The sequence below is a fragment of the Gossypium arboreum genome, chromosome 12, assembly GCF_025698485.1.
Source record: "Gossypium arboreum isolate Shixiya-1 chromosome 12, ASM2569848v2, whole genome shotgun sequence".
NCBI classification, from domain to species: Eukaryota; Viridiplantae; Streptophyta; class Magnoliopsida; order Malvales; family Malvaceae; genus Gossypium; species Gossypium arboreum.
In genome coordinates, this window is record NC_069081.1 from 27444587 (window position 1) to 27470572 (window position 25986).

The 25986-nt window shown below is 38.2% G+C and overlaps 1 long non-coding RNA gene across 1 annotated transcript in view; it reads right to left on the reverse strand.

Moving 5' to 3' along the window:
• Nucleotides 1-16600: 16600 nt before the first annotated feature.
• The window catches only part of LOC128285108 (uncharacterized), a 36466-nt gene continuing 27080 nt past the window's right edge, over nt 16601-25986 (reverse strand). The window contains exon 2 of the long non-coding RNA XR_008275520.1: nt 16601-16899. This is a non-coding gene — a long non-coding RNA (uncharacterized LOC128285108). The remainder of the gene's footprint in view (nt 16900-25986) is intronic.

Consider the following 25986-nt stretch of genomic DNA (forward strand, 5'->3'; position numbering starts at 1 on the left):
CTTAGTGGCTATAAATTAAGCCCTTTCCATTAGAAAGTTCATATTTCATTATTCCTTTATATTCTTCAATGATTACTCTGCTACCAAGTTCCAAGAACCCAAAATTTATGCCCTTAGGACTTAAGGTAAGACTTTGTTCCTCTATCGATGTTTTGAAGAGTTTTCGACAAAGAAAGCTAGGTTTGCTTATGTTTATGTGTGTATTTTGAATGTGCTATTTGTAACTTATTTATGTTTATTGCAAACCCAATAGAACCATCTAAAAGCAAAAACAAGGGAAAAGTGAAGCTTGCCTAAGTTTTCAACAAATTGGTAAGTGTTCAAGGATCACCACTAACATGTGTGAACTATAATGTTAATCAAGATCTTTAGGTTTTGACCTAAGTTCCAAAAGTAAGCCTTCTCTAAAAACTTTTTTTTTGTGTTTATGTTTTAAGTATGTGTTTTACGAACAGTGATAAGCAAGCTCTACACGGTGAGCTCTATATGATTTCATGTTTTGCAAGCTCCTTATGATTTGCGAGCTCTGTGTTAAGTAAATGTTCTGACAAGATAACACTCTGAATCTGTTGGATATAATGGCATGCCATAGGGTTATGAGTACTCACCTTTATGTTTTATGTTTTGTGCATTGAGACCCTAAGACAGGTTGGAGAGATAAGGGAATGTTGAGTTAAGCTACATTCAATGGGACATGTTGGTGTGTTGGATAGTGCTTAGCCTTGTGCTACACTTATAGGACATGTTATGGACTCATTGAGTCATTCTGAAGCATTATAAGGAGAGCTTCTTATCCAACAAGAATAAACAAGTGAATAAGATTGTGTTTTTGAAATCCTAATTTTTTCCTAAGCTATCTAACTGTAAGTATTTGCGAGTTGGACTTCGCACAAGTATCCTGTTTCTAGTTCAATAACCATGCCTATGTTCTATTTAACTTATGTTTTATATTACAACATGGTTATTCTTTCATATGTATTCACTGAGTTCACAAGTGTAACACCCTTAACCCGTATCCATCGCCGAAATAAAGTTGCAGAGCATTATCAGAAACTTTTAACTTAAAACATTTGATTACAACCAATTATAAAGCACATCATATTCCATTCAAACGCATGACATTGCGTCCTTTTTTTGAGCATTCGAGGCCTTAGAAACACTTTAGAAACACATCATATTCCATCTTCTTATAGTGTTGCCTATTTAGCTCATGGATCAACAAAATCGGAGGCATCGATCACACTATCAATTGAAGCATTTGGTATAATTAGTTCTTAAATTTTGATTATGGCATGTATAGGACTCTTTGATTTTGTTTTAGTGTTACATTTTTTGGGGGCCAATTGTGTTGGCTTGCTTTAATATTTGACTTATTTTGTACAAGGCCATAAAAAAAATGGCTAATATTGAAAGTTTTTATATGAATGCAAAGTAGTCTTTCGTGAATGAGGAATTGTTGGTATAGTTGAATACATGAATTGCATATAGAGTTTAACTATGGCTGTTATTATGTTGTGTTTCAGGGTGGCAAAGGGCTTGGTAGATAGCCCTGTATCGTCCACAAGGGTAGACACACAGGCGTGTTTTTGACACACGGCCAGCCCTATAGGCATGTTGTCCGTCCGTGTGTCCCCTGTACATAAAAATTTCAAGTTAGTATGTATGGTAGTAAACACACAAGCGGAGACACGGCCGTGTGGATGACACAGCCTCTGACTACTGATGTGCGTCTTGGTCGTGTGCCCCTTTTTAGATACTGACGTTAGGAATAGAATGTCAAGGTTTTTGGGCACGGGCTAGGACACGAGCGTGTCATGGTCATGTAAAGGACATGGGCTATAGATACAAGCATGTGTCAGGCCATGTAAAAACCCCTGTAGGTTCTAATTTAGAATTTAATTCACATGGGTATGGGACACGGGCGTGTCCCTAGATACTTAGGCTCTGTGTGTCACAGAAGCCAACAATACGACCACGTTACAATAACCACACGGGCGTGCTGCCTTTCCACACTGGCGTGTACCCTGTTTCAAGAATCATTTTTATTAAGTCGGTCTAAGGACCAGAGTTGGTTTTGAGTGGTCTCCAATGATTGCTTGAGGCATCGTAGGCCTGTATTAAGACGATTAAACAAAGTTTGAAAAAGTCTTAAATTTGATCAAGTCTTGATAACTTGGAAATTATAGTGTGCATATGTTAAAGTTTGGTAACGCCTCGTATGTCGTCTCAGGGTAGGGCACGGGTGTTGGGTGTTACGTTTAGTGGTCTCAGAGCTATGGTTTAGTCAGTTCTAGGACTAACATAGCATGAGTATGAGTCTAGCTATACATGCTATAGTTGTATATTGATAGTGTGACGACTCCTGACGATTATAAATTATGTTTTTCATATAGTAAATGGATCCTGACGTAGCTACAATAGATGATGTGGACAACCGGCTCCTACTGAAGGGACTGCACTAGTTGATAGTGGGCCCGTGACGATGAGTCAGGGCGGAGGAGCTAGAGAAGCTTACCTCCATATGATAGATGCGTGGTATTCGGAGTTCATTTGTGCGAATCCAAATATTCCACCTCCCCACCTCCTCCGACTCCTCAGTATGCCCTTGTAACTCTGCAAGAAGTGGATTTGGTTAGGAGAGAGAAACCCCCACTAGATAAGATACGAAAGCAAGGGGTCGAGGAATTTCGGGCTAAAATTGCTGATGACCCAGAAAGAGCAGAGTTCTGGTGGAAAATAACATTAAGATATTTGATAAGCAATCGTGTAGCCTGAAGAGTGCGTATAGTGTGTAGTGTCACTCCTATGAGACTCGGCCTACCAATGGTGGAATACTCTCGTGTCTGTTGTACCGAGAGATAGGATAACATGGGAGTTCTTCCAAGAAGAGTTTCAGAAGAAGTACATTAGCCAGAGATTTATAAACTAGAAGAGGAAGGAATTTTTGGAGCTGAAGTAAGGTCATATGACAGTGATGGAGTATGAACGTGAGTTTGTAAGACTCAGCAAGTACGCCCGAGAGTGCGTATCCATCGAGGCCATAATGTGTAAGAGGTTTAAGGATGGCCTAAATGAATATATCCGAGTATTTTTTGGCATCCTAGAACTAAGGGAATTTGTAATACTGGTTGAGAGAGCTTGCAGAGCAGAAGAGTTAGTTAAAGAGAAGAGAAAAGAGGCTATTGAGTAGCGTGATTCGAAAAAGAGACAGATGGGGAAGTCACATCAGTCCTCATTTAAGAGATCGAGAGAATTCACTAATCGATCCAATATTTTAGGGGGATTCTCGAGTAAAAACAAGAACAAGCAGTACAAGACATCTAAATCCAAACCACTTCCATCGCAAGTGTTGGTAATGCTCGGCCAAATAGGCCGGAGTGTTCACAGTATGGTAGGCATTATTTCGGCAAGTGCCGAGGGAATGGAAGAGATTGCTTCAAATATGGATCTTTAGGCCACTTCATCTGAGACTACCCTGCATTAGATGAAAAAGAGAAAAAGAAGGATGTAAGGTTCAGTAGTGCTCCTACGAGAGGTAAACCACAGAAGAACCCAGGTAGTGGGGCTAGCAGTAGACGTGCCCCTAGAGATTCAGCTGTGAGGTCCGAGGGCCATGCGCCTGCAAAGACTTATGCCATTTGTGCTCACGAAGAGACATCTTCACCAGATGTGATTACGGGTACTTTTTCCCTTCACGATATTTATGTTATTGCTTTAATTAATTTGGGGTCTACTCATTCCTATGTATGCATGAAATTAGTTGATAAAGTGTGTTGATATGTCTGTTGAGTCTACCGAATTTGTGATAAAAGTGTCATGTGATAGTTGATAAAGTGTATAGAGGTTGTCCTTTGATGATTAGAGGTTATTATATTCCGGCTAACCTCATGCTACTACCATTTGATGAATTTGATCTGATTCTTGGCATGGATTTGTTGACTGTTCATGATGTGATAGTAAACTATGGTAGCAAGTTGATTGAAATGAAATGTGAGAATAAGGATATTATTTGAGTTGAATCAGGTTAACCAGATAACCCACCAGTACTGATATGTCTTTGACTGTCAAGAAACATTTGAGAAAAGGGTATGAGTCCTACCTAGCATTTGTGTTTAACACGAAGGAGTCTAAAGTGAAGATTGAGACAGTGCCTATGGTATGCGAGTACCCGAATGTATTTCCGGAAGAGTTGGCCGAATTGCCTCCAACTAGAGAAGTTGAGTTTGGTATCAAATTAGTCCCCAGTACGGCACCAATCTCAATTTCTCCGTATAGGATGGATCCTATGAGTTGAAGGAGTTGAAAGTTCAACTACAAGAGTTAACTGACAAAGGCTTTGGAAGACCGGGTTATTCATCGTGGGGTGCTCCGCTACTTTTTGTGAAAAAGAAAGACGGGTCGATGAGATTATGTATAGACTACCAACAGCTCAACAAGTTAACAGTGAAGAACAAGTACCCCTTACCAAGGATCGATGATTTGTTCGATCAGTTGAAGGAAGCCACCGTGTTTTCTAAGATCGACTTCAGGTTGGGTTACTATCAGTTAAGGGTTAAGGAGCAAGATGTACCAAAAACCGCATTTAGGATAAGGTATGGGCACTTTGAGTTTCTTGTTATGCCTTTCAGTTTAACAAATGTTCCTGCGGTATTTATGAATTTTATGAATCGTATTTTTCGGTCGTATTTGGATAAGTTCATAGTGGTCTTTGTCGATGACATATTGATTTACTCACATGATGAGAATGAGCACGTGGAGCATCTAAGAACCATTTTACAAATCTTGAAAGATAAGCAGTTATATGCCAAGTTCAGTAAAAGAGAATTTTGGCATAAAGAGGTTGGATTCCTAGGACACATCTTGTCGGGAGATGGGATGAGAGTTGACCCGAGTAAAATCTCAACTGTTATTGAGTAAGAATCGCCAAAGAATGTGATAGAGGTTCAAAGCTTTCTGGGCTTAGCTACAGAAGGTCTGTGAACGGATTCTCTATGATAGTAACTCCGATGACAAGGTTGTTACAAAACGATGTCGAGTTCGAATGGACAGAGAAGTGCCAATAGAGTTTTGAGAGATTAAAGGCTTTATTGATAGAAGCTCCAGTTCTAATGCAACTAGAATCGGGAAAAGATTTTGTGGTATATAGTGACGCCTCTTTAAATGGATTGGGGTACGTGCTCATGCAAGAGGACAAAATGATAGCTTATGTCTCGAGACAGCTAACGCCATATGAGAAGAATTACTCGACGCACGATTTAGAGTTGGCCGCCATTGTGTTTGCGTTGAAAATTTGGAGACACCATTTGTATGGTGAGAGATGCCAAGTGTTCCCAACCATAAAAGTCTCAAGTATTTGATGACTCAAAAGGAGTTGAACCTATGGCAAAGAAGGTGACTAAAGTTGATAAAGGATTACGAGTTGGTGATTGACTACCACCCGGCGAGAAAAGTGAATGTAGTCGTTGATGCATTGAGTAGGAAATCATTGTTTTCCTTAAGGGCTATGAATGCTCGGTTGTCAGTGACTAATGATGGTTTGATTCTAGAAGAGTTGAGAGCTAGACCAATGTTTCTGCAAGAGATCCGTGAAGCTCAAAAAGGTGACAAGGATTTACAAACTAAGATGGCTCAGTGTTAGTTGGGTGATAAACTGGATTTTTGGATTAATACCGAAGGCTGCTTGATCTTCCAAGATAAAATTTGTGTACCCAAGGATAATGAGCTCATTCAGAAGATTTTACGAGAGGCACATAGTGGTTGTTTGTCTATCCACCCGGGTAGTGTAAATATGTACAATGACTTGAAGAAAATGTACTGGTGGTCGGGAATGAAAAGAGACATTTCTGAATTTGTCTCTAAGTGTCTGGTTTGTCAACAAGTGAAGGCCGAACACCAAGTACCTTCGGGTTTACTTCAGCCTCCGAGTGGAAATGGTACCGAGTAACCATGGATTTTGTGTCAGGGTTGCCTTTGAAACCAAGGAAAATGGATTCAGGTTGGATCGTTGTTGATAGACTTACTAAGTGGGTACCTTTTATACCAGTGCGTATGACTATTCCCTTGAGAAATTGGCCGATCTTTATGTTTCTGAGATTGTGAGACTTCATGGAATGCCCTTGTCAATTATTTTGGATAGAGATCCGAGGTTTACCTCGCATTTTTGGAGGATGTTGCAAGAGGCATTGGGAACGAAAATGAATTTTAGCATGGCTTTTCACCAGCAAACTGATGGTCAGTCAGAGAGAGTAATTCAGATATTAGAGGACATGTTAGGTGTTACATTCTCAAGTTTCAAGGCAGTTGGGAAAGGTATTTACCACTGGTCGAATTCCCCTACAACAACAACTATCAATCAAGTCTGAAAATGGTGCCTTGTAAGGCTTTGTATGGGCGTAAGTGCCAATAGCCTTTATATTGGACCGAGTTGAGAGAGAATCAGATTCACAGGGTCGACTTATTCAGAGAGACTGAAGAAAAGATTAAAGTGATTCATGATTGTATAAAGGCCACATCAGATAGACAGAAATCTTACTCGGATTTGAAATGGAAAGAGATCGAGTTTCAAGTCGGGCATAAAGTGTTTTTGGAAGTATCCCCATGGAAGAAAGGCCTTAGATTCGGTAGAAAAGGCAAGCTTAGTCCGCGGTTTATTGGACCTTATAAGGTGACCGAGAGAATTGGGCTGGTAGGATACCGATTAACCTTGCCTCATGAGCTAGAGAAAATTCATGATGTATTCCATGTATCGATGTTGCGCCGCTACCGATCTGACCCCTCACACGTGATTTCATCAGAAAAAATTGAAATAAGCGTAGATATGACCTATAGGGAAGAATCGATTGTGATTTTGAATCGAGAGGTCAAGAAGTTGAGGAATAAAAGAGTAGCACTAGTAAAGGTTTTGTGGCATAGATGCGGAGTCGAGGAAGCCACGTCGGAACCCGAAGAGATTATGAGAGATCAATACCTGAACTTATTCACCGATAAGATTTTCAGGGACAAAAATCCCTAAGGGGGAGAATTATAACAGCCCGATTTTAGGCTTAGTCGGACACTGGTTTTGAGACCACCAATCTAAATTCATAGAAAGTATTTTATTATTATTTTAGAGTTATAGCATTTCTATATTAGTGCATGAAAAATTTGGTGAAGTAATTTTAGCGTTTGTGAGTTTAATTGCGAAAAAGGACTAAATCGCATAAAGTGAAAAAGTTTCAAATTGATAATTAAGGGTGTTAAATTGCCATGTATCATAAATTAGGGGTCTTTAAAGTAAAATTAGGCCATTTTATAAGTGATGGCCGACCAAGGGACAAAGAATTCAAATAGTCAAAAGTTGGGTAGGTGTTGGTGGCTTACTTGACAAAATAGAAATAAAATAAAGAAAAGATGATATCACTTTATCATCTTCTTCATCTTCACAATTTTCAACATTAAAAAGGGGGTTTAGAGAGCTCAAAATATCAGCCATTTGTATCTCTTGCAAGTAAGTCATTTAGAAGGTTATTCTTGATGATTTTTGTATTTTTGGACCCCTTGTAACATGAACTTTCCAATAAGAGGACTATTTTGCAAAATGGTTGAATGTCTAGGGTTTTACCATGAGAGTGTTCATGATTTTTTTCTAAAATTTCATGGAAGAAACTGAATCATGGTTGTGAAATAAACAACTTTTGTGAAGGGATTTCTCATGAAAACCCTAAAAAGGACCATTTTTCATAAGTTGTAAAATAGGTGATAAATGTGTGAAATATTGAGAATTTTGTGGTGCTTCTAGTATAAAAGGTAATCGGCTAGGCTTGGTTAGTGAGAAAATATGATAAAAAATGATTTTCAGACCTAGGGGTAAAATGGTCATTTTGTGAAAATCTAGGGGCAAAATGGTCATTTTACCCAATTATGAATTTTCGAGTATATAGAGTAATATGCTGATGAGATAAATGAATTTCTATCATTTTAGATCAATAATTAAAAAATTCGGGCATAGATTGGGGAAAAGCGAAGCAAGTGGACTAAGCCGAGCTAGTCATCCATGTTTTGTAATCCGAGGTAAGTTGTATGTAAATAATACACCTATATTGTTATTAGATGTGTTTGAATTGATATAGCATAAATTGTTTGATTGTGGAAATTATTATGTATGATAAATATTGAGATAGTAGAACTCTCATTTGAACCTTAGGAAATAAATCGGATATTCATGCCATGACATTCAGGTTATTTTTATGCTAGTGTCAGACATGTCTGTGACATGCATCGGCCATATGATGAGAGCCATTTTAAGACCATGTATGGAACATGGCATTGGCATTAAGACGAGAGCCAATATAAGACATGTCTGGGACATGCATCGGCTACGAGATGTGTCAGTGTAAGACCATGTCCGGGACATGGCATCGGAACGTATAGAGGTATGTTTGTAAGACCATGTTTGGGGCATGGCATCGGCACGTATAGAGGTGCCAGTGTAAGACCATGTCTGGGACATGGCATCGACATGGATATGTGAAAGCTAGTGTAAGACCATGTTTGGGACATGATGTCGGCCTTGATTTCGATAGTGAGTGTAAGACCATATCTAAGACATGGCATTGACTTGATGGATGGGCCAGTGTAAGACCATGTCTAGGACATGGAATCGGTATTATACCCTAAGTTTGAGGCTTAGTGAATATACGATAGGATTTCAAATGGTTCAACAGTGAGAGTTATAGATTAAGTTAAATGAGAAAAGTATAACAATATTGTGAATGGTATAGGTTCCTATTTGAAATGTATGAGATGTGACCTTAGTATATGTTATGTGAATTGTATTGGATAGTGACGAGTAAGTTGTGCTTATGCCTGCTTTTCTATTAAGAGCATGATGATGACTGGTAAAGTTGTTGCTACATCTATTTTCGTGCAACTTACTAAGCCTTATGCTTACCCTGTTTCTTTCCATCTTCTTATAGTGCTGTATATTTAGCTCGTAGATCAACAGATGTTGGAGGCATTGATCACACTATCAATCGAAGCATTTGGTATAATTAGTTCTTAAATTTTGATTATGGCATGTAAAGGACTCTTTGATTTTGTTTTATTGTTATATTGTTTTGGGGCCAAATGTGTTGGCTTGCTTTAATATTTGACTCATTTTGTACAAGGCCATAAAAAAAATGGCTAATATTGAAAGTTATTATATGAATGCAAAGTAGTCATTCGTGAATGAGGAATTGTTGGTATGGTTGAATACATGAATTCATATAGACTTTAACTATGGTTGTTGTTATCTTGTGTTTTAGGGTGGCAAAGGGTTTGGTAGATAGTCCTATATCGTCCGCAGGGGTAGACACACGGGCGTGTGTGACACATGGCCAGCCCAATCGGTGTGTTGTTCATCTGTGTGTCCTTTGAACGTAAAACTTTCAAGTCAATATGCATGGTAGTAAACACACGAGCGGAGACACGGCCATGTGTCTCAGCCGTGTCGATGACACGGCCTCTGGCCATGAGCGTACGCCTTGGTCGTGTGCCTCTTATTAGATGCTGACGTCAGAAACAAAATGTTAAGGTTTTAGGACACGGGCTAGGACACGGGCATGCCATGGCCGTGTGAGGGACACATGCCATAGACACGGGCGTGTGTCAGGCCGTGTGAAAACCTCTTTAGGTTCAAATTTAGAATTTAATTGGCACGGGTATGGGGCATGGGCATGTCCCTAGATACTTAGGCCATGTGATTCACACGGGCCAACAACACGACCATGTTATAATGACCACAAGGGCGTGTTACCCTTCCACACGGGCATGTGCCATGTTTCAAGAATCATTTTTATTAAATAAATCTAAGGACTCGAGTTGGTTCTGGGTGGTCTCCAATGATTGTTTGAGGCCTCATAGGGCTGTATTAAGAAGATTACTCAAAAAAAATCATGTGCATGTGTTAAAGTTTGGTAATGCCTTGAATACCGTCCCAAGGTAGGGCACGGGTGTGGGGTGTTACAATAAACTTGTATACACTTTAGTCATATTAATCCATTTCTATTATAAAATTTATACATATCAAGAATAATCCTATACCAATGCCGCAAGATTCATGAAACCGTATTCAACAACTCACAAGGTGAATAAATCCGCAGCATCACATACACATATCATCCCTAGCATAGTAGGATTTTGTAAAACTTTAAACCCTTTCAAAATTTATTACTTTCATTTGCATTTCATTACTTTTCATTTTATTTACTTTCTTTAGCTTAAATAACAATAACAATTCAACTCATCATTCCATTTTTCATCATTTTACACTTCATGTATGAACTTACTATTTCTTTACCATTCCACACTTGTTTCATATGCTTAACACACAAGACATAAGCATATCATCAACCATAGCCACAACATAGTGCATTTAAACATAGTTCTTTTGAAATTAGCCACATGATAAACCATTTCATAAGAAATTACATAATTTAAACCTTACCACTCTTTCATGAAGACAGCATATTTTCATTTGGGCACTTACCATTTCAATGCATAAGTTATAAGTAAATGTAATACAATCCATCCAATAGCTTGGTCAAAGCCTAAGCATTCTGTAATACCCCGAACCCGAGACCATCGCCGGTGTCGGACACGAGGGGTTAACAAGCCAAGTTCACATATTTTGCCCACCAATTTGACATTTCCAGTCAGGCTGGAAAACTGCGTCACCGTCGCCTTAAAAATCATATCTCGAGTTTCAAAACTCAGAAACTGATTTCCTAAATTTTCCCTGAATTTAGACTCATGTATCCATCCATGGATTTATTTCTAGAATTTTTGGTCTGGCCAATTGGTACAGTTTATTAGTTAAAGTCACCCATGTTACAGGGATCGACTGCTCTGACCTTCGCGCGTTATAACTTGAATATCTCTCTGTAAAGGGCTTTAATACTGGTGTCGTTTGTTTCTAATGAAACTAGACTCAAAATGGAATCTGTACATATAAGGCATGACTCCTAATTCTTTCTGGATAATTTATAGTAAATTTTTAAAATTGCGACAGGGAACCCAGAAACTGTTCAGGCCCTGTCTCACAATAGCCTTAATATCTCTTAACATGTAACTCCTATGACCATTTCGTTTCTCCCATATGAAAATAGACTCATAAGGTTCATTTACATAGCTTATTCACTATTTAATACCATTCCTACAAATTTTGGTGATTTTTCACATTCACGTCACTGCAGCTGGCAGCATCTGTTTTTAAGGTAGGTCTTACCTATTTTGTAGTCTCCATGAACCAACTAGTCTTGCCATACAAAGGTTCATATATGATCAATTTAACCATACCAATGGCTGATCATGTGACCAACACTCCCATTTCCAATCCATAATCACATCATGACACCATATATATACATACAACCCAAAAATAGTCTAAGTTCATGCTTCCTTTTACGAGCCATTTTCGCATGGCCGTATACATATACATCACCACATTTTTAAACCAACAAGGGGTAGTCCTATACATGCCATTTCAAATTCCAACCAAAATTATACCAAGATGGAGGCTTTGATAGTGTAGATGACTTCGACTTTAATGATCCCGAATCTGATTGCTATCGAGCAGAATCTATAAAACTGAGAGCCAAAGCAACGGGGTAAGCATAGTTATGCTTAGTAAGTCTCAAGCAATAAAATCAGCTTTAATTAAAGCAATACATTCACATAGCCAAATGCATCATTTCGTTAATACACGTTCACATAATCATACTTACTTCACCATCCCAACTCTTATGTTCATACACAAATAACGGCTTCGTTAAGGCCGATAACTCGTTCTATCAAAGGAGCGGATATTCATACGCTCTTACTCCTAGCGCGCAAAGCACACACCACACTTACCTTGTCATTGGGAAATGTCACAAGTGCATTAGCTGAAATTTTCCAGCAAGCTTATAATTTTCAAATCACATACCTTCAGAGTTTAACCGGATGTCGCTACTCGTTCAAACGCCTTCGGGACATAGCCCGGTTATGGTAACCCGCACCAAGGCCTACGGGACTTAACCCGGATATCACGATTTGCACAAATGCCTTCGGGTCTTAGCCCGGATTTAACAACTTGCACGAATGCCTTCGGGTCTTAGCCCGGATGTAGCCACTAGCACAATTGCCTTCGGGTCTTAACCCGGATATAATTTCCAGCATTAACGTCTTGGGCTTAGCCAGATATCATTCAATTTCTCATTCGCACATACATCAATAATCATTGGACATACATATTTCATTTTCGTTACTAAGGCTCAAACACAATTATAATCACTAGCATAATCGCCTTGGGACTTAGCGGGTATCATTCAAATACTCATACACACATAATCAATAATCAATACACATCCATACTTCATTTCACATAATTCAAGTAGGGTCACTTCTTGAGGACTTACCTCGGATGTTGTCGAACGGCTTTTACGGCTATTCGATCACTTTTTCCTTCCCTTGTCCAATTGTGGCCCTCTTAGCTCTTGAGCTAATTCAAACAAATTCAATTTATTAAAACCTCATTGTGCTAGCTTATGGCGAATATGACAAGGAGTTTAAATGGTCATATGGCCACCCTTTAGCTTGAATACACAATGGTCATGCACATTTTATACTACATCAAGCAATTCAATACAATTTATTCGAGCATCAAGGAAAAGCTAAGGCCTTCAATAGGCTACCCAAGGCCGAATATTCATGTACATGTTGAAGTCAATTATGCACTTAATACCTCACAAAAACAGCATGCATTTTACTAGTTAATGCTTTGTATATTGTAGCTCAAAACTTATAATATAGCATCAAGCACTCATATGTGTGCTAGGCGAATGTGCTTGCAATTTCACAATTATTTTCAACATCTTCTTCTTTAAACTAACATATTCATCACTTCCTTCATAACCAAAACATCATGTGCAACATATATATACATATATGAGCATGGCGAATTTCAAGGTGTCCATAGCCATCCAAAATACAAATTTTAACTAACATGCAAGAAGCATGAATCATGCTCATGAATGCATCATGGCGAATATGACAATCATGCCCTTTTCAACTTCAATCATGGTTGAACAAAAGAAAACTCAAAATCTTACTCAAGAGTAGACAATCCATCATTGCATGCATCATCATCAAGCTTCACACTTAGCATGCAATGGCTTTATCACCATAACAACTTTGGCCAAATACCATTTCCATGGCATAACAAAGATTTGAGCCATGGCTAACATGCACATCAAGTTAGCAACCAAAACATGCATGAAACTCCTAACACAACCTCATACATACCTTAATCTTGATGCAAACTTAGCCAAATCTCCTTCTAGATCTCTTCCAAACCAAGCATGAAGCAAAAATCCTCCTTCTTCCTTAGTTTTGGCTCAAAGAAAGGATGAACAAAATTTTTCTTTCTTTCTCCTTATGATTTTCGGCCAAAAGGATGAGAAAGGAAGAACACAACAAATTTTTTCTTCCTTCTTTCTCAACTCACTGCAAGGGGGGATTACCACACTCACACACATTTTTTTTTCATTTTTTATCACCCATACACCTTTGTTTATTATTTCACCCTAATGCACCAACAAAACATGTTTCATGACATGTTTAGCCCATCCTCCTTGTCATGGCCGGCCACCACCTATAAAGGGGAATTTGACATGCAAGTCCATTATTTTGCATGCATGCTTTAATTAGTCATCACACATTTCCTATCATACTTTCAAAGTTCACTACTAAGTCCTTTCTTGTGGAATTCACCCTTATAACACTAAATCAATCATCATAAAATGTCATACATGAGCACACACATATTATAGGCATCAAAATAAATTTTTAATTATTTTATGCCTCGGTTTTGTGGTCCCGAAACCACATTCCGACTAGGGTCAATTTTGGGCTGTCACAACTCTCCCCCACTTAAGAAATTTTCGTCCCCGAAAATCTTACCGGTAAATAGGTTTGGATATCGCTCTTTCATAGAGTTCTCGGTCTCCCAAGTAGCTTCTTCCATCCCGTGCTTGAGCCATAACACTTTTACTAGCGGAACCCGCTTGTTTCACAACACTTTCACTTCTCGTGATAGGATACGAATCGGTTCTTCCTCATAACTCATATTAGCTTGAATTTCAATTTCTGATTGACTAATCACGTGCGATGGATCGGATCTATAGCGTCGAAGCATCGAAACGTGAAAGACATCGTGAACCTTTTCGAGTTCAGGGGGTAAAATCAAACGATATGCCACTGGACCGACTCGCTCGGATATCTCATATGGCCCAATGAACCTCGGGCTCAACTTGCCCTTACGGTCGAATCTGAGTATCTTTTTCCAAGGCGATACCTTGAGAAACACTTTATCACCCACGATACTCGATATCCTTACGCTTCAGTCCGCGCATCGACTTCGACGATCGGAGGCTATCTTGATTTTCACGGATTACTTTCACTTTCTGTTCAGCATCTCTAATCAAATCCACCCGAAAATCTTGCTTTCACCAAGCTCGGTCCAAAACAATGGTGTACGGCATTTACGACCGCATAAGGCCTCGTAGGGTGCCATCTTAATACTTGATTGAAAGCTGTTGATGTAAGCGAATTCAATCAACGGCAAATACCGTTCCCATGAACCACTAAACTCGAGGACGCAACATCTTAACATATCCTCAAGTATCTGAATTATCCGCCGGATTGACCATCGGTTTGGGGTGAAAGCGGTCTGAAATGCAACTTGGTACCCAAAGCTTCTTGCAACTTTTTCCAAAATCGCGAGGTAAATCTCGGATCTCTATCCGACACGATGGAAATAGGCACCCCATGTAATCTCACAATCTGAGAAACGTACAATTCGGCTAATTTGTCCATTGAAAAATCCGTACGTACGGGGACAAAGTGGGCCGACTTAGTCAATCGATCTACCACGACCCAAACCGCATCCTTCTTACTTGCTGACAATGGCAGTCCGGATACAAAGTCCATTGTGACTCGATCCCATTTCCACTCGGGTATCGTGATTGGCTGAAGTAATCTCAAGGCACCGATGTTCCGTTTTCACTTGTTGACATATTAAACATCTCAAACAAAGTCGAGATGTCTCGCTTCATACCATGCCACCAAAACCGACGTTTCAAATCGTTGTACATCTTCGTACTCCCCGGGTGGATTGCCATTCAGCTACAATGGGCTTCATTCAGAATTATCAAAATGAGTTCCAAATTCTTTGGAACACACAGACGACTTTTGAACCTCAAACAATCGTCATCATCGATTTGAAATTCCGAGTCCTTGTTCGGCACACACTCAGCCCGTTTTGCAGCCAACTCGTCGTCGACTTTCTGAGCTTCTCGAATTTGATGTATCAACAGTGGTTTGGCTTTCAATTCAGCTACTAATACACTATCGGATTGAACAGACAAGTGCACGTTCATCGCTCGTAAAGCGAATAATGATTTACGACTCAAGGCATCCGCAACCACATTCGCCTTTCCCGGGTGATAGTCAATGATCAGCTCATAATCCTTTAACAGCTCGAGCCAACGTCTTTGTCGCAGATTTAAGTCTCTTTGGGTCATCAAATATTTGAGACTTTTGTGATCCGAGTACACATGGCACCTTTCACCAAATAAGTAATGTCGCCATATCTTTAAGGCGAACACAATGGAGGCCAATTCGAGATCATGGGTCGGATAATTTTTCTCGTGTGGCTTTAATTGCCTCGACGCATAGGCCACAACTCGACCTTCTTGCATCAATACGCAACCTAACACAAGGAGGGAGGCGTCACTATAGATGACAAACTCTTTGCCAGATTCGGGTTGCACTAAAATTGGGGCTTCAGTCAAATAAGTTTTCAGTTGATCGAAACTTTTTTTTTGGCATTTCTCCGTCCATTCGAACTTAACATCCTTTTGGAGTAGCTTCGTCATCGGCGTGGCTATCGTTGAGAAGCTGTAACACCCCATACCCGAGACCGTTGCCGGAGTCGAACACGAGGTGTTAACGGACTTAATTCATTAATTAAACAGCTCATACAATTCATTTTAAAATTTCCAGACAAGCTGGCTAACTGCATCACAGTCGCTTTAAAAATCATATCTCGAGTTACAAAACTCGAAATCCAATTCCATAAATTTTTCCTGAAACTAGACTCATATATATATCTACTAATTTTTTTCTAGAATTTTTGGTTGGGCCAATTAGTACAGTTTATTAGTTAAAGTCTCCCCTGTTTCAGGGTTCAACTACTCTGACCTCAGTGTATTACGAATCAGATATCTCCCTGTACAGAGCTTCAATGACTATGCCGTTTATCTCTAATAAAACTAGACTCAATAAGGAATCTGTACATATAAAGCGTGACTTCTAATTATCTTTGTAAAATTTATGGTGAATTTCCAAAGTCAGAACAGGGATCCAGAAATCACTCTGGCCCTGTTTCACAAAAATTTAGACATCTCATAAAATATAGCTCATATACCTGTTTTTCTTATTCCATATGAAAATAGACTCATCAAGCTTCGATTCCATAACTTATTCATTATTTAATTCCATTTCTACTATTTTTAGTGATTTTTCAAACTCACGTCACTGCTGTTGTCTGAATCTATTTTATGGTAAATTTTACCTATTTCATGGTTTCCATGGATTAGCTAGCAATTTGACATACATAATACCAAATATGATCATGATTAGCCATTCCAATGGCTAATCATTACCAAGCATTTCTATTTCCATACCACTCAATAACCATATCATAAGACCATATATACAAAATGATTATAATGCTATACATGCCATACTCAAAATATACAAGCCATTATGCCAAGATGGTATACGGATAGTGTGAGCGTGCCTCCGACCGTTTCCGATTTCCGAGCTGGCTTGTCAACACTACAAGGAATGAAAAGGAGGGAGTAAGCATAAATGCTTAGTAAGCTCACATGCAAATAGCAAGTAACATAACCATATAAGCAAACATAAAACATCATTTGCATAATCATCACCAAGACATTCATATCACCTTTTCATTTATCATCTTACCATATTGTTGTTATATCGAGTTTTCAACCCGAGGGTTAAGTACATACCGGTTCAAATTATCCATTTTGCAACACTTACCAATACGTCCCTTTCATCTTGAGTATTCCTCCATTTGAGTAGAACTTTACCCGTTGAACACATCGGAATATAATTCGGATACATGGAAAGTTTGCACATAAGTGCCACATATGTAGCCAAGCTACCATGTAACCCGCCCATAAGTGAACTCGGACTCAACTCAGCGAGCTCGGGCGTTCGCATCCATAAGTGAACTCGGACTCAACTCAACGAGTTCGGATGCCTAGTTACATCTCACGAACTCGGACTCAACTCAACGAGTTCGGACGCTCGCATCCATAAGTGAACTCGGACTCAACTCAACGAGTTCGGATGCCCAAATATCCCAGTGACATGTCACTTGTATCCTAATCCATTCCTAAGGTTCAACGGGACCTTTTTCCCAATCATGTGTCTCAACCATCTTCTACGGAATGCCGATACCGATACTCGGTAGTATTTCACATTTTCCAAGTATATCACATAATTTAACATATTATCAAACAATTATCACAAGTATAATATTTCATAATAATTATCATATCATTTAAAAAACATTAAAACATTTAAAATAATAACTATGTTACCAACATTTACATATGAACTTACCTCGTATGCTAAAATGGCTATTTTTACCATTTCGCCCACAACTTGGTATTTTCCCCATTTTAGCCCAATTTCAGTTTTCCTTGCTCTATCATTTAAAATATAGTCTAATTAGGACTCACATTATTCAAATTGACCCAAAATCATATTTTGGAAAAATTACAATTTTGCCCTAAACTTTTGCATATTTACACTTTTCCCCAAAGCTCGTAAATTAAAATTCAGCCTATTTTCTTATGTTTTATGACATGCTGATTATTTTTCCTTCTATGGCAACATCAAATTCTCACTCTAACATGTACTTATGACTATTAGGTATTTTTACCGATTAAGCCCTTTTGCTCGTTTTCACTTAAAACCGAGTAGCACAAGTTGTCTAACATAATTTAAAACCTCATATTCTATCATAAAACACCAAAATACACAAATTTCACCTATGGGTATTTTTCCAAATATAAACCCTAGGTTAAATTATTGCTAGCATAAGCTAAATCGAGCTACCGGGACTCCAAAAACGTAAAAATCATTAAAAACGAGGCTAGAACGGACTTACAATCGAGCTTGGAAGCTTGAAAAACCCTAGCCATGGTTTCTCCTTGCTATATTCGGCCATGGGGTTGAAGATGAGCAAAATTGGCTTTTAATTTTGTATTTTAATTCATTTTACCCTAAATGACCAAAATGCCCTTACTACTAAACTTTCCAAAATTCCTTCCATGTCCTAATTTTTGTCCATAGACTTAGAAATTGGTAAAATTACTCTTTAAGGACCTCTAATTAATAATCTAATTCAATTTTATGCAAAATACTTCTAGAACACAAGTTTTGCAATTTATTCAATTTAGTCCCAAATTTCAAATTAAGCACTTTATGCATAAAATTTCTTCACGAAATTTTCACACAATCATGCAATCATATCATAGACCTTAAAATAATCATAAAATAATTATTTATATCTCGGATTTTGTGGTCACGAAACCACTATTCCGACTAGGCCCAAAATCAGGATATTACAACTAAATGTAACACCCGCACCCAAGACCGTTGCGAGTCGAACACGAGGTGTTAACGGACTTAATTCATTAATTAAACAGCTCATACAATTCATTTTAAAATTTCCAGACAAGCTGGCTAACTGCATCACAGTCGCTTTAAAATCATATCTCGAGTTACAAAACTCGAAATCCAATTCCATAAATTTTTCCTGAAACTAGACTCATATATATATCTACTAATTTTTTCTAGAATTTTGGTTGGGCCAATTAGTACAGTTTATTAGTTAAAGTCTCCCTGTTTCAGGGTTCAACTACTCTGACCTCAGTGTATTACGAATCAGATATCTCCCTGTACAGAGCTTCAATGACTATGCCGTTTATCTCTAATAAAACTAGACTCAATAAGGAATCTGTACATATAAAGCGTGACTTCTAATTATCTTTGTAAAATTTATGGTGAATTTCCAAAGTCAGAACAGGGATCCAGAAATCACTCTGGCCCTGTTTCACAAAAATTTAGACATCTCATAAAATATAGCTCATATACCTGTTTTTCTTATTCCATATGAAAATAGACTCATCAAGCTTCGATTCCATAACTTATTCATTATTTAATTCCATTTCTACTATTTTTAGTGATTTTTCAAACTCACGTCACTGCTGTTGTCTGAATCTATTTTATGGTAAATTTTACCTATTTCATGGTTTCCATGGATTAGCTAGCAATTTGACATACATAATACCAAATATGATCATGATTAGCCATTCCAATGGCTAATCATTACCAAGCATTTCTATTTCCATACCACTCAATAACCATATCATAAGACCATATATACAAAATGATTATAATGCTATACATGCCATACTCAAAATATACAAGCCATTATGCCAAGATGGTATACGGATAGTGTGAGCGTGCCTCCGACCGCTTCCGATTTCCGAGCTGGCTTGTCAACACTACAAGGAATGAAAAGGAGGAGTAAGCATAAATGCTTAGTAAGCTCACATGCAAATAGCAAGTAACATAACCATATAAGCAAACATAAAACATCATTTGCATAATCATCACCAAGACATTCATATCACCTTTTCATTTATCATCTTACCATATTGTTGTTATATCGAGTTTTCAACCCGAGGGTTAAGTACATACCGGTTCAAATTATCCATTTTGCAACACTTACCAATACGTCCCTTTCATCTTGAGTATTCCTCCATTTGAGTAGAACTTTACCCGTTGAACACATCGAATATAATTCGGATACATGGAAAGTTTGCACATAAGTGCCACATATGTAGCCAAGCTACCATGTAACCCGCCCATAAGTGAACTCGGACTCAACTCAGCGAGCTCGGGCGTTCGCATCCATAAGTGAACTCGGACTCAACTCAACGAGTTCGGATGCCTAGTTACATCTCACGAACTCGGACTCAACTCAACGAGTTGGACGCCGCATCCATAAGTGAACTCGGACTCAACTCAACGAGTTCGGATGCCCAAATATCCCAGTGACATGTCACTTGTATCCTAATCCATTCCTAAGGTTCAACGGGACCTTTTTCCCAATCATGTGTCTCAACCATCTTCTACGGAATGCCGATACCGATACTCGGTAGTATTTCACATTTTCCAAGTATATCACATAATTTAACATATTATCAAACAATTATCACAAGTATAATATTTCATAATAATTATCATATCATTTAAAAAACATTAAAACATTTAAAATAATAACTATGTTACCAACATTTACATATGAACTTACCTCGTATGCGAAAATGGCTATTTTACCATTTCGTCCACAACTTGGTATTTTCCCCATTTTAGCCCAATTTCAGTTTTCCTTGCTCTATCATTTAAAATATAGTCTAATTAGGACTCACATTATTCAAATTGACCCAAAATCATATTTTGGAAAAATTACAATTTTGCCCCTAAACTTTTGCATATTTACACTTTTCCCCAAAGCTCGTAAATTAAAATTCAGCCTATTTTCTTATGTTTTATGACATGCTGATTATTTTTCCTTCTATGGCAACATCAAATTCTCACTCTAACATGTACTTATGACTATTAGGTATTTTTACCGATTAAGCCCTTTGCTCGTTTTCACTTAAAACCGAGTAGCACAAGTTGTCTAACATAATTTAAAACCTCATATTCTATCATAAAACACCAAAATACACAAATTTCACCTATGGGTATTTTTCCAAATATAAACCCTAGGTTAAATTATTGCTAGCATAAGCTAAATCGAGCTACCGGACTCCAAAACGTAAAAATCATTAAAACGAGGCTAGAACGGACTTACAATCGAGCTTGGAAGCTTGAAAACCCTAGCCATGGTTTCTCCTTGCTATATTCGGCCATGGGGTTGAAGATGAGCAAAATTGGCTTTAATTTTGTATTTTAATTCATTTTACCCTAAATGACCAAAATGCCCTTACTACTAAACTTTCCAAAATTCCTTCCATGTCCTAATTTTTGTCCATAGACTTAGAAATTGGTAAAATTACTCTTTAAGGACCTCTAATTAATAATCTAATTCAATTTTATGCAAAATACTTCTAGAACACAAGTTTTGCAATTTATTCAATTTAGTCCCAAATTTCAAATTAAGCACTTTATGCATAAAATTTCTTCACGAAATTTTCACACAATCATGCAATCATATCATAGACCTTAAAATAATCATAAAATAATTATTTATATCTCGGATTTTGTGGTCACGAAACCACTATTCCGACTAGGCCCAAAATCAGGATATTACAACTAAATGTAACACCCCGTACCCAAGACCGTTGCCGGAGTCGAACACGAGGTGTTAACGGACTTAATTCATTAATTAAACAGCTCATACAATTCATTTTAAAATTTCCAGACAAGCTGGCTAACTGCATCACAGTCGCTTTAAAAATCATATCTCGAGTTACAAAACTCGAAATCCAATTCCATAAATTTTTCCTGAAACTAGACTCATATATATATCTACTAATTTTTTTCTAGAATTTTTGGTTGGGCCAATTAGTACAGTTTATTAGTTAAAGTCTCCCCTGTTTCAGGGTTCAACTACTCTGACCTCAGTGTATTACGAATCAGATATCTCCCTGTACAGAGCTTCAATGACTATGCCGTTTATCTCTAATAAAACTAGACTCAATAAGGAATCTGTACATATAAAGCGTGACTTCTAATTATCTTTGTAAAATTTATGGTGAATTTCCAAAGTCAGAACAGGGGATCCAGAAATCACTCTGGCCCTGTTTCACAAAAATTTAGACATCTCATAAAATATAGCTCATATACCTGTTTTTCTTATTCCATATGAAAATAGACTCATCAAGCTTCGATTCCATAACTTATTCATTATTTAATTCCATTTCTACTATTTTTAGTGATTTTTCAAACTCACGTCACTGCTGTTGTCTGAATCTATTTTATGGTAAATTTTACCTATTTCATGGTTTCCATGGATTAGCTAGCAATTTGACATACATAATACCAAATATGATCATGATTAGCCATTCCAATGGCTAATCATTACCAAGCATTTCTATTTCCATACCACTCAATAACCATATCATAAGACCATATATACAAAATGATTATAATGCTATACATGCCATACTCAAAATATACAAGCCATTATGCCAAGATGGTATACGGATAGTGTGAGCGTGCCTCCGACCGTTTCCGATTTTCGAGCTGGCTTGTCAACACTACAAGGAATGAAAAGGAGGGAGTAAGCATAAATGCTTAGTAAGCTCACATGCAAATAGCAAGTAACATAACCATATAAGCAAACATAAAACATCATTTGCATAATCATCACCAAGACATTCATATCACCTTTTCATTTATCATCTTACCATATTGTTGTTATATCGAGTTTTCAACCCGAGGGTTAAGTACATACCGGTTCAAATTATCCATTTTGCAACACTTACCAATACGTCCCTTTCATCTTGAGTATTCCTCCATTTGAGTAGAACTTTACCCGTTGAACACATCGAATATAATTCGGATACATGGAAAGTTTGCACATAAGTGCCACATATGTAGCCAAGCTACCATGTAACCCGCCCATAAGTGAACTCGGACTCAACTCAGCGAGCTCGGGCGTTCGCATCCATAAGTGAACTCGGACTCAACTCAACGAGTTCGGATGCCTAGTTACATCTCACGAACTCGGACTCAACTCAACGAGTTCTGGACGCCGCATCCATAAGTGAACTCGGACTCAACTCAACGAGTTCGGATGCCCAAATATCCCAGTGACATGTCACTTGTATCCTAATCCATTCCTAAGGTTCAACGGGACCTTTTTCCCAATCATGTGTCTCAACCATCTTCTACGGAATGCCGATATCGATACTCGGTAGTATTTCACATTTTCCAAGTATATCACATAATTTAACATATTATCAAACAATTATCACAAGTATAATATTTCATAATAATTATCATATCATTTAAAAAACATTAAAACATTTAAAATAATAACTATGTTACCAACATTTACATATGAACTTACCTCGTATGCTGAAAATGGCTATTTTACCATTTAGTCCACAACTTGGTATTTTCCCCATTTTAGCCCGAATTTCAGTTTTCCTTGCTCTATCATTTAAAATATAGTCTAATTAGGACTCACATTATTCAAATTGACCCAAAATCATATTTTGGAAAAATTACAATTTTGCCCTAAACTTTTGCATATTTACACTTTTTCCCCAAAGCTCGTAAATTAAAATTCAGCCTATTTTCTTATGTTTTATGACATGCTGATTATTTTTCCTTCTATGGCAACATCAAATTCTCACTCTAACATGTACTTATGACTATTAGGTATTTTTACCGATTAAGCCCTTTTGCTCGTTTTCACTTAAAACCGAGTAGCACAAGTTGTCTAACATAATTTAAAACCTCATATTCTATCATAAAACACCAAAATACACAAATTTCACCTATGGGTATTTTTCCAAATATAAACCCTAGGTTAAATTATTGCTAGCATAAGCTAAATCGAGCTACGGACTCCAAAAACGTAAAAATCATTAAAAACGAGGCTAGAACGGACTTACAATCGAGCTTGGAAGCTTGAAAACCCTAGCCATGGTTTCTCCTTGCTATATTCGGCCATGGGGTTGAAGATGAGCAAAATTGGCTTTTAATTTTGTATTTTAATTCATTTTACCCCTAAATGACCAAAATGCCCTTACTACTAAACTTTCCAAAATTCCTTCCATGTCCTAATTTTTGTCCATAGACTTAGAAATTGGTAAAATTACTCTTTAAGGACCTCTAATTAATAATCTAATTCAATTTTATGCAAAATACTTCTAGAACACAAGTTTTGCAATTTATTCAATTTAGTCCCAAATTTCAAATTAAGCACTTTATGCATAAAATTTCTTCACGAAATTTTCACACAATCATGCAATCATATCATAGACCTTAAAATAATCATAAAATAATTATTTATATCTCGGATTTTGTGGTCACGAAACCACTATTCCGACTAGGCCCAAAATCGATATTACGAAGCCTTTTACAAATCGTCGGTAATAACCTAAGAAGCCCCAAAAAGCTTGAACCTCATTAATATTTCTGAGGCTTCCAATTAAGTATGGCTGAAATTTTATTCGGTCGACTCGAATACCGATCTGAGATACCACATGACCCAATAAGCTAACCTCTCTTAACCGTAACTCACACTTGCTGAACTTAGCATATAATTGCTTATTCAGTAAAATTTGCAAAGACTAACCGCGGTGTTCAGCATGTTCGGTCTCATTTCTTGAATAGACCAAGATGTCATCAATGAACACGACTACTTAATCGATCCAAATATGGTGCGAAGATCCGATTCATTAAATCCATAAATACCGTAGGGCATTTGTGAGCCCAAACGGCATCACTAGGAACTCATAGTGACCATATCTTGTTTCAAGGCGTCTTGGGTACGTCCAATCTCGATTCGCAATTGATAATAGCCCGATCTCAAATCTATTTTCGAGAACACTGAGGCTCCCTTCAGTTGATCGAACAAGTCATCGATACGTGGTAACGGATATTTGTTCTTTATCGTCGCTTTATTAAGCTGACGATAGTCGATGCACAGCCGCATGGTTCCATCCTTCTTTTTCACGAACAACACTGGTGCACCCCAAGGCGAGAAACTCGGGCAAGCAAAACCTCTATCCACCAATTCTTGCAACTGAGCTTTCAACTCCATTAATTCCGTTGGTGCCATACGATACGGAGCTATCGAAATTGGAGTGGTACCAGGTACCAATTCGATGCCAAATTCTATTTCTCGAACAGGTGGTAAACCCGACAATTCTTCAGGGAAAACATCCGGGTATTCACAAACCACTGACACAGATTCGGGTTTCTTTTCCGATTCCTTGTCATCGAGCACGTACGCAAGGTACGCTTCGCACCCTTTTCTTACATATTTTCGGGCCAACATTGCTGATATTACAGCTGGCAACCCCTTTAAGTCCGTGGACTCAACCCGAATTATTTCATTATTCGCGCACCTCAAATCGATAGTCTTGCTCTTGCAATTTACAACCGCATCGTGCATGGTCAACCAATCCAAACCAAGAATAACGTCGAACTCATCGAACGGCAAAAGCATCAAGTCCGTCGGAAAACAAGAACCTCGGAACACTAGGGGACTTTTCTTGCACACTTTGTTGACAAGCACGTAATGACCCAAGGGGTTTGACACTCGAATTACAAACTCAGTAGACTCAATAGGCAAAGTCTTACTGGATGCTAAGGTTTCACATATATAAGAATGAGTAGAACCAGGGTCAACCAAAGCAATCACATTAGTATTGAAAAGAGTCAAAGTACCGGTAATGACATCGGAGAGGCAAGATCCTCGCGTGCGCCAGATGGCATAAGTCCTAGCAGAGCACGAGCCTCAGATCTGATGGTAGCATCTCTAGATCCTCTCTGACCGCCACTGACATTGCCCACATTTCTAGGTGGCCTACCTCGAGCAGTGATAGCACCCGGGTTTCCACTCTGACTTACATTTTGTTCATGCATCCTCGGGCAATCCTTCATAAAGTGGTCGGCCGACCCACACTTATAGCAGGAGCGATCACGAAACCAACAGCTCCCCGAATGCCATTTGTCACAATGTGGACACTCCGCCCTCTCTCGGCGATCATTTCCACCATCGGCGATCGAAGTGACTCGTGTGGTCACAGGGGTCGATCGCGTCCTCGTCTAGAAAAGCCCAAACGCCTCAGA